General features: G+C 35.5%; 1 protein-coding gene across 2 annotated transcripts in view; it reads left to right on the top strand.

The window, feature by feature from the left end:
* The window catches only part of MMP26 (matrix metallopeptidase 26), a 368,531-nt gene that overhangs the window by 351,235 nt on the left and 4,619 nt on the right, over positions 1-12,677 (top strand). The gene's annotated exons all lie outside the window — the stretch shown is intronic.

Below are 12,677 nucleotides of genomic sequence, written 5' to 3'. Positions count from 1 at the left end.
ACACAAACCTAAAGGGAGAAATAGATAGGTAGACTCAACTAAAAAGAAAAAACTGAGAGAAAAATGATGCAAATTGATATCAAAATCTAATCTTAAAATAGATACAGATTATAATAGATACAAGTCCTATACGAGGACTACTGATCAACTGAGATAATTATACAGGCAAATATTATCCAACTCAAAGACTTGAGACTTTTGCTTTTTAATATAAATGTTGCAATATTTGTACTGTTTACGAATTTGTTTAAAATTTCTGTCATAAAAATTCAGCTGTAAAAAAAGTTGTTTAAAATTTTGTTAAAAATTCAAAGCATTTACATAAAATTCAGAAAAAGAAACATACATGTATATAGTGGCTTCAGTGTAAACATGGATTTTCTTTTCCTTTCCTCAAATCTTCTTTTATGTCTCTCAAAAATATGTTGTCATTTTTTATAGAGGATTTTGCAAAATTTATTTTTAGATCATTACGATTTTATTGCTATTCTTTGCAGAATCATTCATCCTCTATTATTTTCTATTTTTGTTACTGATTACTGATTGTGTAGAGAAACAATATAAAATTTTGTTGTCAAAATCTATCATCCCACGCTGTTCTTTCTCTTTTCGTCTCTTTCTTCACTACCATAGATTTCTGAGTGCTTTTGCATCATCTTCTTAACTCCGTATACACCTTTGTAAAGAAATCCTAGGAAGGATTTGTATGTGGTACATGTACATCATGGAATATTATACAGCCATAAACGGAATGAGATCATTTCCTTTGCAGGGACATGGATGGAACTGGAAGCTATTATCGTCAGCAAACTAATGCAGGAACAGAAAACCAAACACCTCATGTTCTCACTTATAAGTCAGAGCTGAATGAACAGAACAAGAACACATGGACACAGAGAGAGGAACCACACACACTGGGGCCTGTCAGGGGTTGAGGTGGGGGGAGGAAGAGTATTAGGAAAAATAGCGAATGCATGCTGGGCTTAATACCTAGGTGATGGGTTGATGGGTGCAGCAAACCACCGTGGCACATGTTTACCTATGTAACAAACCTGCATGTCCTGCACATGTACCCCAGAACTTAAAATAAAATAACATTTTTTAAAAATACCTAGGAAGTTCTGGATTGAATAAGAAATTACATGCAAAAAAGCAAACAAAACACAAGAAAAAATAAGGCAAGTGTTAAGATAATATTTGCCTAGAGTTTAGAAGATCCTTATACAAAATCAGAGGAGGGCAATGTATAAATTTTTATTACTTTGGCTAATACCAGTATGATGGCTGTCTGTCTTAAACACTAACCCAGTTGTGTCAAGTGGCCCAACTACCAACTGAGGGCTCTTTGTATCTGTTAGGCCTAGTGTCCTCCAACTCCCAAGTCTTGCTTCTGATATTAATCTGAAAAGAGTGAGATTAAGTCTTCAACGGAAAACTGAAGATTTATTGTAACAGGGCTTTTAAGATTGTTATTTGCTTATTTATTCCATATGGTTGAATAGAGTTATAGGAAGTTCTTTCCCTCCAAGACAGAGGTTCAAAGTGTATTTAATGTTAAAATTGTTTAGGTAAGTGACTCGTTTGAGAAGAATGTGCACCTTTTGCTGCTTGAGATCCTTCTGTATGGCTTTTGTATGAAATATAGCCAGTTCCGGCTTCACTGCCTCAAACTTCTCTGTCACTGACTTCATCTCCCCTCCATGCTGTTCCGTCCTGTGCATATATGGAGACACCGTTCCTCTTTTGATTTCCTCCCAATTGTTCTCTAGGGAACATCCTCCCAAAACTTTGGGTTGCCAAGGTGTTAGTATTGTTTTTGACATATAGTAACTGCTTTAACAGCTCTGCATCGTTTAATCAATGTACACTTTTTAAAATCTGAGCTTTAAATCCCTCCACGTTCAACCCAGCTAATAACTTTGAGCTCATACCAGCCCTCTTAATAGGATAAAAATTACTTCGCAATCAGTGAGGAAAAGTGGGTATAAAAATCTTTCTTTAGAAAATGCTGCGCCCTTCTTGAAGAAAATTATTTTATTTTGCTTTAAAAGATGTTGCTTTTAGAGAATCTAGAGGAAAATAGAACATTGCACAGATAGGATTGTCCAGTATTCTGTCTTCAGCTCAGAAATGCCTACTCAACTAAATTGTCTTGTTTATAAAAATGCAAAAAAGTTGAAGTAACAGATACAGAATGTCTTTTTAAAATGAAGTTAAAATAAAGTTTAGTATTTACATGAAAGTTGTTAAATAAGGTTATCATCTTCTTTATATTAATAGTATAATGATCTTTGTATAATAATGTCAGGATGGTGTTATGCAGATTGTGTCAAATCTTGAGTATATGTTGTCATGGAAGCAAGTATTAAATGGTAAAATCATAGCAGCTTATTAAGGATAAAATACCCATCTTAATGCTCTTGATTAATGAGACTTGCAATTGGAACATCAGAGTTTTCAGGTACTTACCAAGATCATGCTTGGTCTATACTTCAAGGTAAGAAGGAGCTGAGCCCAGGATAAAGCCACTCCAATCCCAGTTATTAGGCACATGTATTGATCTTGATGGTCTTACTCCAGCCCTTCTACCCTGGTGCCTTTTTCGTGGAACAAAGGCCTCTGAGGATGACAACTCAAGAAGCAAGTCCCAGAGGGATTAAAAAGCCCACAGGTCTTTTTTTACACAGGTGAGTCCTTAAATAAGAGTAGACTCAAACAGAATCAGCTGAATTGCTATACTGCATATAAGTTAGCCAGTGAAGATTAATATCCTATGTGACCTATTCTGCTTTATTCAACAGAATTGATTGCTCTTTCATCTGCAGTTATAGGTTCTTCTGGAGAAGTGTTCACAATTTATTTTCCTAGGTCATTATGTCTGTGCCATTATAATTGAGTTTTCCCAGTCGCTTTTGCTACTTGCTTATACATGCAATTTTTATCTTATTAAATGGAAGTTTTAATTCTTCTCATGTTTAAGAGCACCTGAATTTATTTTTAGAGGCCAGTCTATGTATACCCTTTGTTCATTTTTTAAAATTTTTATCTATTAGTCTGAGTACTTCCTATATTAAATAAATGTATTTTTACTGTTACATAAAGTAAAGATTTCTTGCTCTTGTGTTACTCATATTTGTCTTTGATAATGATGTTGTTGCAGGTTGAAATCCCTTTGAAATAAACATTGAGCTAAACATTTGTGTGCAGAAGTTTATTGGGAGTGTTTCTATGTTAAACAGCTATCAGGGAAAAAAGGGAAATAGAACTAGTGGAAAGAGAAATTAAGTTCCATTCAATTGTTAGAAAAGCTGCATTAAATCTTGAAGAGATCTCTAAGGCTAAAATGATCCCACTTCGAAATTGTCCTGAATTGGAGGAAAGGCCTGAGCCTTTTTAACAGTCTATTGATGGGCCATTGGATGTGGTCTTTAAATGGGAGGAGTCATGACTTTGGATAAAGTGGCTCCATTTAGAAGAAAGAAATTCTCAAGAAGGACTCAAATGAGACCTGTTAGCTCTAACACTCTCATTAGAGGAATGAGTGCTTCAGGTCTGGCAGAATAAGAACATCCAGGTGATTCACTGAGCATCAACTTCAGTTCAACCATTGCTCACTTTCACCTAAAAACTTCAGAAATAAATTCTGGAAGCAGCTTTTTCAGAATTAGTATAGGACTTTTTGTCCATTCAGAAGCGACAGGTGAACTGTTAGTGGGATGATTCAAAGTCCCCTATACTGCAGCTGTCCTGAGGCTCCAACTGTAATATACTATCCCTCTTCTCTAGTATCCAGCTCAGATTTCTGTACCCTTAGCTAGAACTTAATCCTTGGCCACCATAAACGTCTTAAGCTGTGGCTTTTGCATTTGTCTATTGATACGGTAGGCTTTGTGTCCCCACCCAAATCTCATTTTAAATTGAAGTGTCCAGGTGTCCAAGTGTCCAGGGAAAGACCTGTTGGGAGGTGATTGGATCATAGGGATGGTTTCCCCCATGCTGTTTTTATGATAGTGAGTTCTTATGAGATCTGATCTCATGGTTTTATAAGGAGCTCTTCCCCCATCACTTTCTTCACTTACTCTTGCCTGCCACCATGTAGGATGTGCCTTTGCTTCTCTGTTGCCTTCTGACCTTATTATAAGTTCCCTGAGGCCTCCCAAGCCATGCAGAACTGTGAGTCAATTAAACCTCTTTCCTTTTTAAATTACTCAATCCCAGGTATCTCTTTACAGTAGAGCAAAAGTGGAAAAATACATCTATTTACCATCAAAACAGGGCAAGAAATATCAAAGGATGCCCAGGGATCACCTAACAGTAAGCATATTCTTACTTGGCCACATTGAGTGTCAGCACTTCTAACTCATTCTGATTATTAAAGTAATTATTTTCTTTGCTTACTGGTGTCTTAGAATGACATGGTGCCATCTCTAATAGTTTAACAGAATTATATGTCTTTTGGTATAATATTTTTACCTATGGAATCAGAATCTCTAAACCAATAGAGGCCAGAACAGCAGGACTAAAACACAGGTTCTCAGAGTGGGTAAATGGAAGCAATGTTTGGTAATGACAACAGTATTTTTTTCTTCATAATAAAAATAAGTTTTCTTCATATTAAAAAAAGAACACTATGGATATTGATTTAGGTTATATACTGTGTCCTGGAAGATATGGCCACATCATCTCACATATCATCACTGAACTGACACTTCAGATCAGTGTAATTTCATTACTCTGTCAGACTAGCAGCAGTTTGAGAAAGAACAAAAGGATTACATTGTTAGGGTTCTACCTTCACCTATTTCCCACCACCAGGTTATAAATTAGGAATAATTTGCAGCATAAACAGATGGTGAGGTGTTGTGTCTGATGAGAGCAGAAAAGGACTATACCCTAAAGAAGTTATGAAAATACGATAGAATCTACCAGCAAGATATGACAAAGTAAGCATGACGCATTGAGCTTGCTTAGTCCAAGAAGTTAGAAAATGAAATTATATAGCAAAAAGTATATGACTTGTGAGTACTGTCACAAAATATAGAATTTAATATCCAGCTAAAACCTTAAGACATGAAACAAACATTTTGCGGATATTGCTCTCAGAAGCATGTAGAAAGGGGCATCCATAGGAGCAAAATAATGGGCAGCAACAACAATAATACTCGGCTTGCATCCTCACAAGAAATCAAAGATGAATAACCATGAAGCTGAGAGCAGTTGCCTCATGGAGAATTTGCAAGCCCTTGCCAAGATTCCAGATCTGAATTCCTTCAGACTGCAAACCAACGATTGAATAAGTCCCCAGGTTAGTTATTTTATCACCATTATACACATTATACTGATTTCCCTGGTCATGCAAAGGGATTGACTGTCACTTGCTTGAGTAACTATACTGGTGAAAAATGAACATCATGTCATTTTTAGGACTGTTGGATGCAGGATCTGAATTGACACTGATATCTCTAATGTATAATTGGGACTGATGTATTTGGTAGTGGCTCAATCCTTAGTTTAATGAGTAAGAGCTTTTACAGTGAGAGAGACGAAACAGAGGTCTATGAAATTGTCTGCAAATGTCTGGGGCTAATAAGTTAATTCCAAAACAAATACCATACCCCAAGGTCATTGATGAAATTTTGTGTCACATTCCCTAACTTATCTCCTTTTAACTCACCTGTGTGGTCTCTGCAGACTACAGTTACACCTTGGAAAGTGACTGTAGACTGCTGGAAGTTCAACCAAGTAGTAGTTACAACCACTGGACAGATATGACTTCTTAGATTCATTAGCCTTAGGTACATGACAGGCATTCATTTGATAAATATTTTTATTCTATCCCACGCAGAAAACAATAATTTAAAAAATCAGAAATAATTCGTGTTTATATGGAACAGAGAGCAATTCACATTTACAGTTTTGCCCCTATGTTATGTTAATTCTCATACACTCTGTCATAATACAGACTTAATGTATTAAGAGTTCAATATTTGTGAAAGGGAAGGGGAAAAAGCAGGATTTGACAGAAAGAAAAGTAAAAGTACAATATAGGACTGAAAAATCTGGCCAATCTAGGCGAAAGCTCTGGACTGAGTATTGCCCATTAGGATAATCCCCAGAGAGGATTATTCCAGCTCCATGACCTGACTTTTTTGCATGTTTTATGACAGCTTTTCTTTTTTTCTGAGGATCAGGGTCAGTTACTCTTGAAAATATGATTAATTTTCTTCTGGCCATTTGGTTTCTGAGTATAAAGACACCAAAGTTTCCAGATGATAACTGTAGTTTATTTATGGAAAAAGTTTACCTTCTTTCGAAATCAATGAATTTAACATGACAGAGTCCACAGTCGTGAGGGCAGAAAACACCACACCTTCCATGACCCATGGATTTTTTCTTTTGGGGTAGCATCACATGAAGGTCTTTTATTCAATGTATATATTGAACACTTGACAAAATTTCTGCAAGCAAAGAACAAAATATAGGGATGGAAAACAGAAGAAAACATAAAATATATTTAAAAATTAAAATTTAAGTTTACTAACACAAAATAATGCAAAAGGAAAAGTAAACTAATGAAAAACTCAATGAAATAGTGAAAGTTGTGCAAATAAAATGGATATGCAATAATTCTGCACTATTTATAATCCCATAGTCATAGAATTATACATATTATTTGTTGATTTTCAACTTTTGAAGAAAAATATGAAAGATTACTTTGTGGTGACAAAATAATATAAACAATTTTTAAGTAAAAAGATAGTTCATTAAAAGAAGTATTTGTGGACATTAATATCCTCATTCTCCTAAGTGAAGAGTGAAGAAATATTATTTGTATCTGTTTTAATGAGAAGTACAATGACCATAATATTGTTTAGAAGCTTAGCATACACAAGGAAGAAAATAAAATAATAACAAACATATTAAGAAGGACAGGGCTTAAGGGGTTTTCAGTTAAGGTGAATTCTTATTTATTACGACAATAGATATTATCCGAGACTGCAAATCAGTAAATAACAATATAAACACATTAGTTAAATAGTTGAATGTTGTTACTGGAAAAACTTATAAAAGAAGAAGTTTAAACAACTCAAAATTGTTTCCTTTAGGGAGTGTACTGAAGATGGCAAAGGAGAGTCAAGGAACTGTTATTTCTTTTCTCAAATCTTTGCACTGTTTGATTTTTAAAAATATAAGCATGTATAATTTTAATAAAATATATAGGTGTGTTTGTGTGCATACCTGTATGTATGTCATACAACACTTAATGATAGAGATACTCATTCTGAGAAAGGCATTGTCATAAGAACATCGTAGAGTATATTTACACAAACCGAGATGGCATAACTAAAGTAGATGCTATAGCCTATTGTTCCTGGGTTACAAAACCATGCAGCAAGCTATTGTACTAAATACTATAGACAATTGTAACACAATAGTAAATAATTGTATATCCAAACATAAATAATGTATGGTAAACATACAACATAAAAGATTAAAAATGCTACACTTTGGTAGGGCACTTTCTATAAAAGGAGTGTGTGGGCCTCGAGGTTGCTCTGGGTGAGTCAGGGTGTGATTGGTGAGTGAATGTACACTACTGTACACTTAGGCGACCCTAAATTTAGCTTAAAACTTTCTTATTTAATAATAAATTAACCTTATCTTCTTATAACTTTTTTATTTACAAACTTTAATTTTTTAAATTTTTGAATCTTTTGTAATAGCACTTAGCTTAAACACAACCACATTGTATAACTGTAAAAACTTTTTTCTTTATATCCTTATTCTATAACCTTTTTATATTTTTAAATTGTTTTTTTTAAATTTTTTTGAACTTTTTGTTAGAAACGAATACATAAACCCTACATTGTCTAGGCCTGTACAGGCTCGGGATCATCAATATCGTTGTCTTACACCTCCATATCTTGCCCCACTGCAAGGTCTTCAGGGTGCATGAAGTTGTCATCTCCTATAACAACAATTCTTTCTTCTGAAATACCTCCTGACTGACATGCCTGAGGATGTTTGAAAGTTAACTTTACATATATATGTATGTATATGTACATATATAAATACATATACAGAGACATCAATTTTCCCTGCACCTACTCTTTACCTGAGTGACAGAAAAGGTGGCCATGCATTCTGATATCTTCAAAATTACTTTTTCTCCTTTCATCCAAAAGGAGATGGGAAACCATTCAAAGTCTTCTGGGAGAGGTCTTAGGCACAGGCCAGATGTTTACACCCAGGAGATCAAATACTACAGGCATGATGAGAAAGATGGAAGCATAGATGGGGGTGAGAGGAGAGATAGGGGCCTGTTTCCATAGTTCTGATTTAAAAATATATCTAAAATCTGGTATCCATTATTAAAACTTTCTGGTTAAATTCACAGGTCTTTTGTTCCTTATATTGCCAATATGTTCTGCCTCATAACTATTTAAAAAGTATGATTTTGGATCAGCAGCATTGGCATCACTTAGGATCTTGTTAGAAATTTAGAACATTAGGCTTATCCAAGACCTGCTGAATTAGAATCTGCATTCTTATTAATATCCACAGGCGATTCCATGCGTATTACATTTTGAGAAACACTGTTGTACTTTCAATACATTGTTTACCTTATCTGCAGCTGAATCATTAATAAGTCATTCATTTGCTTTCTTAGTCAAGCCGGCTCTTAGCACTCAGCACTCATGTATTTGAGTGCTGGGTCAGGCTTACAGGTGGCTGCTCATCTGTGCCGGCCCTATCAGATCGCATGGAACATACTGGGAGTTCCAGGAGCAGCATTAGAGAGGTGTGTTTCAAGATGAGAGACGGGGCAGTCTCATCAAAAGTGGCAATCCAGGCCAGTGATCAAAGATTCTGCCTTCAGAATAAAATACTCTTTGTTTATAACTTCTGTATATAACTTTGAGCATTGTGACCCCAATGACAATTAAATGACCTCAAAACCTCATTTCCTTAACTACAAGATGAATACCATAAAACACCTACTTCACAGATAGTTGGGTTGATGAAGAAAGTGCATTCTTGACACAGTGTATATGCTCAATAAGTTGTTATAATGATCACTCGTCCTGTGTTGAGCTTTCTGAATTATATGCACCTATGTATCGCTAGTTTGTTAAGTATTCACTCACTTCTGATTTCCCTACCAGCTATGAGATTGTTTTTTACTCAACACTTTTATTCATTTAATGAATAATGGGTTCCTTCCAAGTTCTAAAGTCTGTACTACAGATATTAATGCAACGTGAAGTTGCTGTCATTAATGAACCTACAGTGTCATTTATGGGCTGTAAAATATGAGGGCTTCTTTATATTTCATTTTTTTTTCAATTTGTTAGTAAATTTGTCAATTGACAAATAAAAATTGTATATAGTTATTGTGTACAACAGAATATTTTGAAATTTCAGGAAGGTTTCATTTATTGACATTTCTGCAACAGAATTTCAAGAACACGTCAGAGTGACTGAGGAACCATGCTCTATGGGGGTTCTCTGGTCACCTTCCTTCAATGGGATAGGGAGATTTAACCTGATTTTTAACCATCCTAGAGAAGTCTATGTTCAGAACATTGGAGAAAATGTGAGAGACTTAGAGGATTTTTATTTTATTTTATTTTCTCTTCTTTCAAAACTGCTATAGATTTTGAATAAGTTTTAGTAATTTTCACCTTGTTTCTTTCACTGTGACCCCATGAGCTTAGGTTTTTTAATGTATTCAGGCTATAGAAACATCAAAGATATGTTGATGATGTTACTGATGGAGATCTGCCAGTAAAGATAAGCAGCATGCCTCATTTAATACATAATCTGACTTAAAAGTTAGTCAGATATAGATGTAAATATTAATATTTGTATCATTTCCACGGAAAGAGTTTTATATTCCCTAAACCGTAGTTTATTAATCTTTGAAATGAGAATATAACAAGGCCTATATCACCGTGAGACTTTAGTGAACAAACTCATATTTTACGAAGTCGATAGAGCTTATCAGGAATAACTGTCTCTATACCATATTTGTCTAACAACAAACATCATTGTTTCCATAGGCAATCTTAAATCCATCTTGCCTTTTTCAGATTAACCATATTATCTTTTCAAAGTATATCACATATGTCTTATTTTATTAATTCTTCTGGTTGACATTCCATTAGTTACCTGTGATTTAGCATATAACTTTCTTCCTTTAGCACATTAACTGGGATACAGCACTCACATTTCAATAACATCAACAAAATGATTATTTATATGCTCATTTGACCACATACATTACCATTTATATTACAGTTCTATATTACTCATGGTGAAATGGGTGCCGCTTTTAGTACCTTATTAATCTTTATTTTTATTTTCTTTATTCATTGAAATTGTATTTATTTTTGTAGAGGTTTAATGGTATGATGTATGAATCTTAAGTGTACAGCTTAGTGAGTTTCAAAAAGTGAATATATTTGTATTACCCAGATATCAGTCAAGAAATAGACATTTCGTTCCTGGATAAATTTCTATTGTGCTCCTTTACAAACAATCCCCTCCATGACCGAGGCAACCACTATACTCATTGCTTTCTACAAATTAGCTTTCCTTGTTCTTGAGCCTCAAATAGGATTACCATTTGGTTTCCCACGTCTTTAATTCAACATGTTTTTAATGTCTATTTTGTTGCATGTGTCAGTAGTTTGTTGCCTGCTGCTGTTGAGTAGTAGCCGTCTATCTGTCTATCTATCTCTCATCTACCTGTTGACCTGCCTCCACATATATATCATGTTGTTTACTCCTGTTGATGAAATATTTTGTTAACAGATTTGAAGCGAATTTTCTTTATTCATTAATAGTGTGACTTTGGCATGTTCTTTCAACTCTTTGAATCTCATTTTTTTAACCTATAAAATTTTTATAGTGTATTTTAATCTATACCAAAGGTTTAAAACACAGAATTGTCTTGTAATAAGCTCTCAATAATTGTATATTTTTAACAAATTCTTTCATTATCTTCCATTTTAATTCTTTTTTTTTTTTTTTCTTGGAGATAGGATCTCACTCTGTTGTCAAGTCTAGAATGCAATGGCATGATCATGGATCACTGCAGCCTCTACCTCCCAGGCTCAAATGATCCTCCCACCTCAGCCTCCTGAGTAGCTCGGACAAGTGAGCACCACCATGCCCAGTTGATTTTTTTTTTTTTTTTTTTTGAGACACAGTCTCACTCTGTTGCCCAGGCTGCAGTGCAGTGGTGCGATCTCGGCTCACTGCAACCTCAACCTTCTGAGGTTAAAGTGATTCTCCTGCCTCAGCCTCCCAAGTGGCTGGGATTACAGGCATCTGCCACCATGCTGGGGTAGAGACGGGTTTTACTATGTTGGTTGGGCTGGTCTTGAACTCCTGACCTCAGATCATTCACCCGCCTCAGCCTCCCAAAGTGCTGGGATTACAGGTGTGAGCCACTGCACCTGGCCTAGTTGAACAGCTTTTAAGTAGCAGAGTTAAGATCAATTTCCAGAGTTGTGTGTCTTTTCTTTCTTTCTTTCTTTCTTTCTTTCTTTCTTTCTTTCTTTCTTTCTTTCTTTCTTTCTTTCTTTCTTTCTTTCTCTCTCTTTCTTTCTCTTTCTTTCTTTCCTTCTTTCTTTCTCTCTCTTTCTTTCTCTTTCTTTCTTTCCTTCTTTCTTTCTCTTTCTTTCTTTCTTTCTTTCTTTCTTTCTTTCTCTCTCTCTTTCTTTCTTTCTTTCTTTCTTTCTTTCTTTCTTTCTTTCTTTCTTTCTTTCTTTCTTTCTTTCTCTTCTCTCTCTCCCTCTCTCTCTCTCCTTCCTTCCTTCCTTCTTTCCTTCTCTCTCTCTCCTTCCTTCCTTCTTTCCTTCCCTCCTTTCTCTCTCTTTCTTTTCCTTCCTTCCTTCCTTCCTTCCTTCCTTCCTTCCTTCCTTCCTTCCTTCCTTCCTTCCTTCCTCCCTCCCTCCCTCCCTCCCTCCCTCCGTCCCTTCCTTCCTTCCTTCCTTCCTTCCTTCCTTCCTTCCTTCCTTCCTTCCTTCCTTCCTTCCTTCCTTCCTTCCTCTCTTTCTCTCTTTCTTTCTTTCCTTTTTTCTTTCTTTCTTTTTCGGAGTTTTGCTTTTGTTGCCCAGGCTGGAGTACAATGGTACAATCTTGGCTCGCTGCAACCTCCACTTCCGAGTTCAAGCAATTCTCCTGCCTAAGCCTCCCAAGTAGCTGGGATTATAGGCACATGCCACCATGCCTGGCTAATTTTTTGTATTTTTAGTAGAGATGGAGTTTCACCACATTGGTCAGACTGGTCTCAAACTCCTGACCCCAGGTGATCCACCCGCCTCGGCCTCCCAAAGTTCTGGGATTACAGGCGCGAGCCACTGAACCCAGCCAAGTTGTGTGATTTCTAAGGCAATGAGCTGAAATGGTTTGCTATGAGATATATATGTATATGTATCTGTACATATATGTATACATGTACATCTATAGATGTGTGTGTGTGTCAACTTATTATCAGTGCTTTGTTTTCTTCAACATACAGCTATTAACTACCTCTTTCTGTGTTTTTCTAGATCTCTTTTATATAGGTCTTGGAGATTTTCATACTCTGATCTGGATCTTTATTACAGGGGACATTATTTATTTCCCTTGATTTTATTCTTTTTTCTCTTTTTAGCTTCTGGAGC

The sequence above is a fragment of the Macaca mulatta genome, chromosome 14, assembly GCF_049350105.2.
Source record: "Macaca mulatta isolate MMU2019108-1 chromosome 14, T2T-MMU8v2.0, whole genome shotgun sequence".
Lineage (NCBI taxonomy): Eukaryota > Metazoa > Chordata > Mammalia > Primates > Cercopithecidae > Macaca > Macaca mulatta.
Note: the sequence above shows the minus strand (reverse complement) of the source record. Positions and strands in the feature narration are given on the sequence as shown.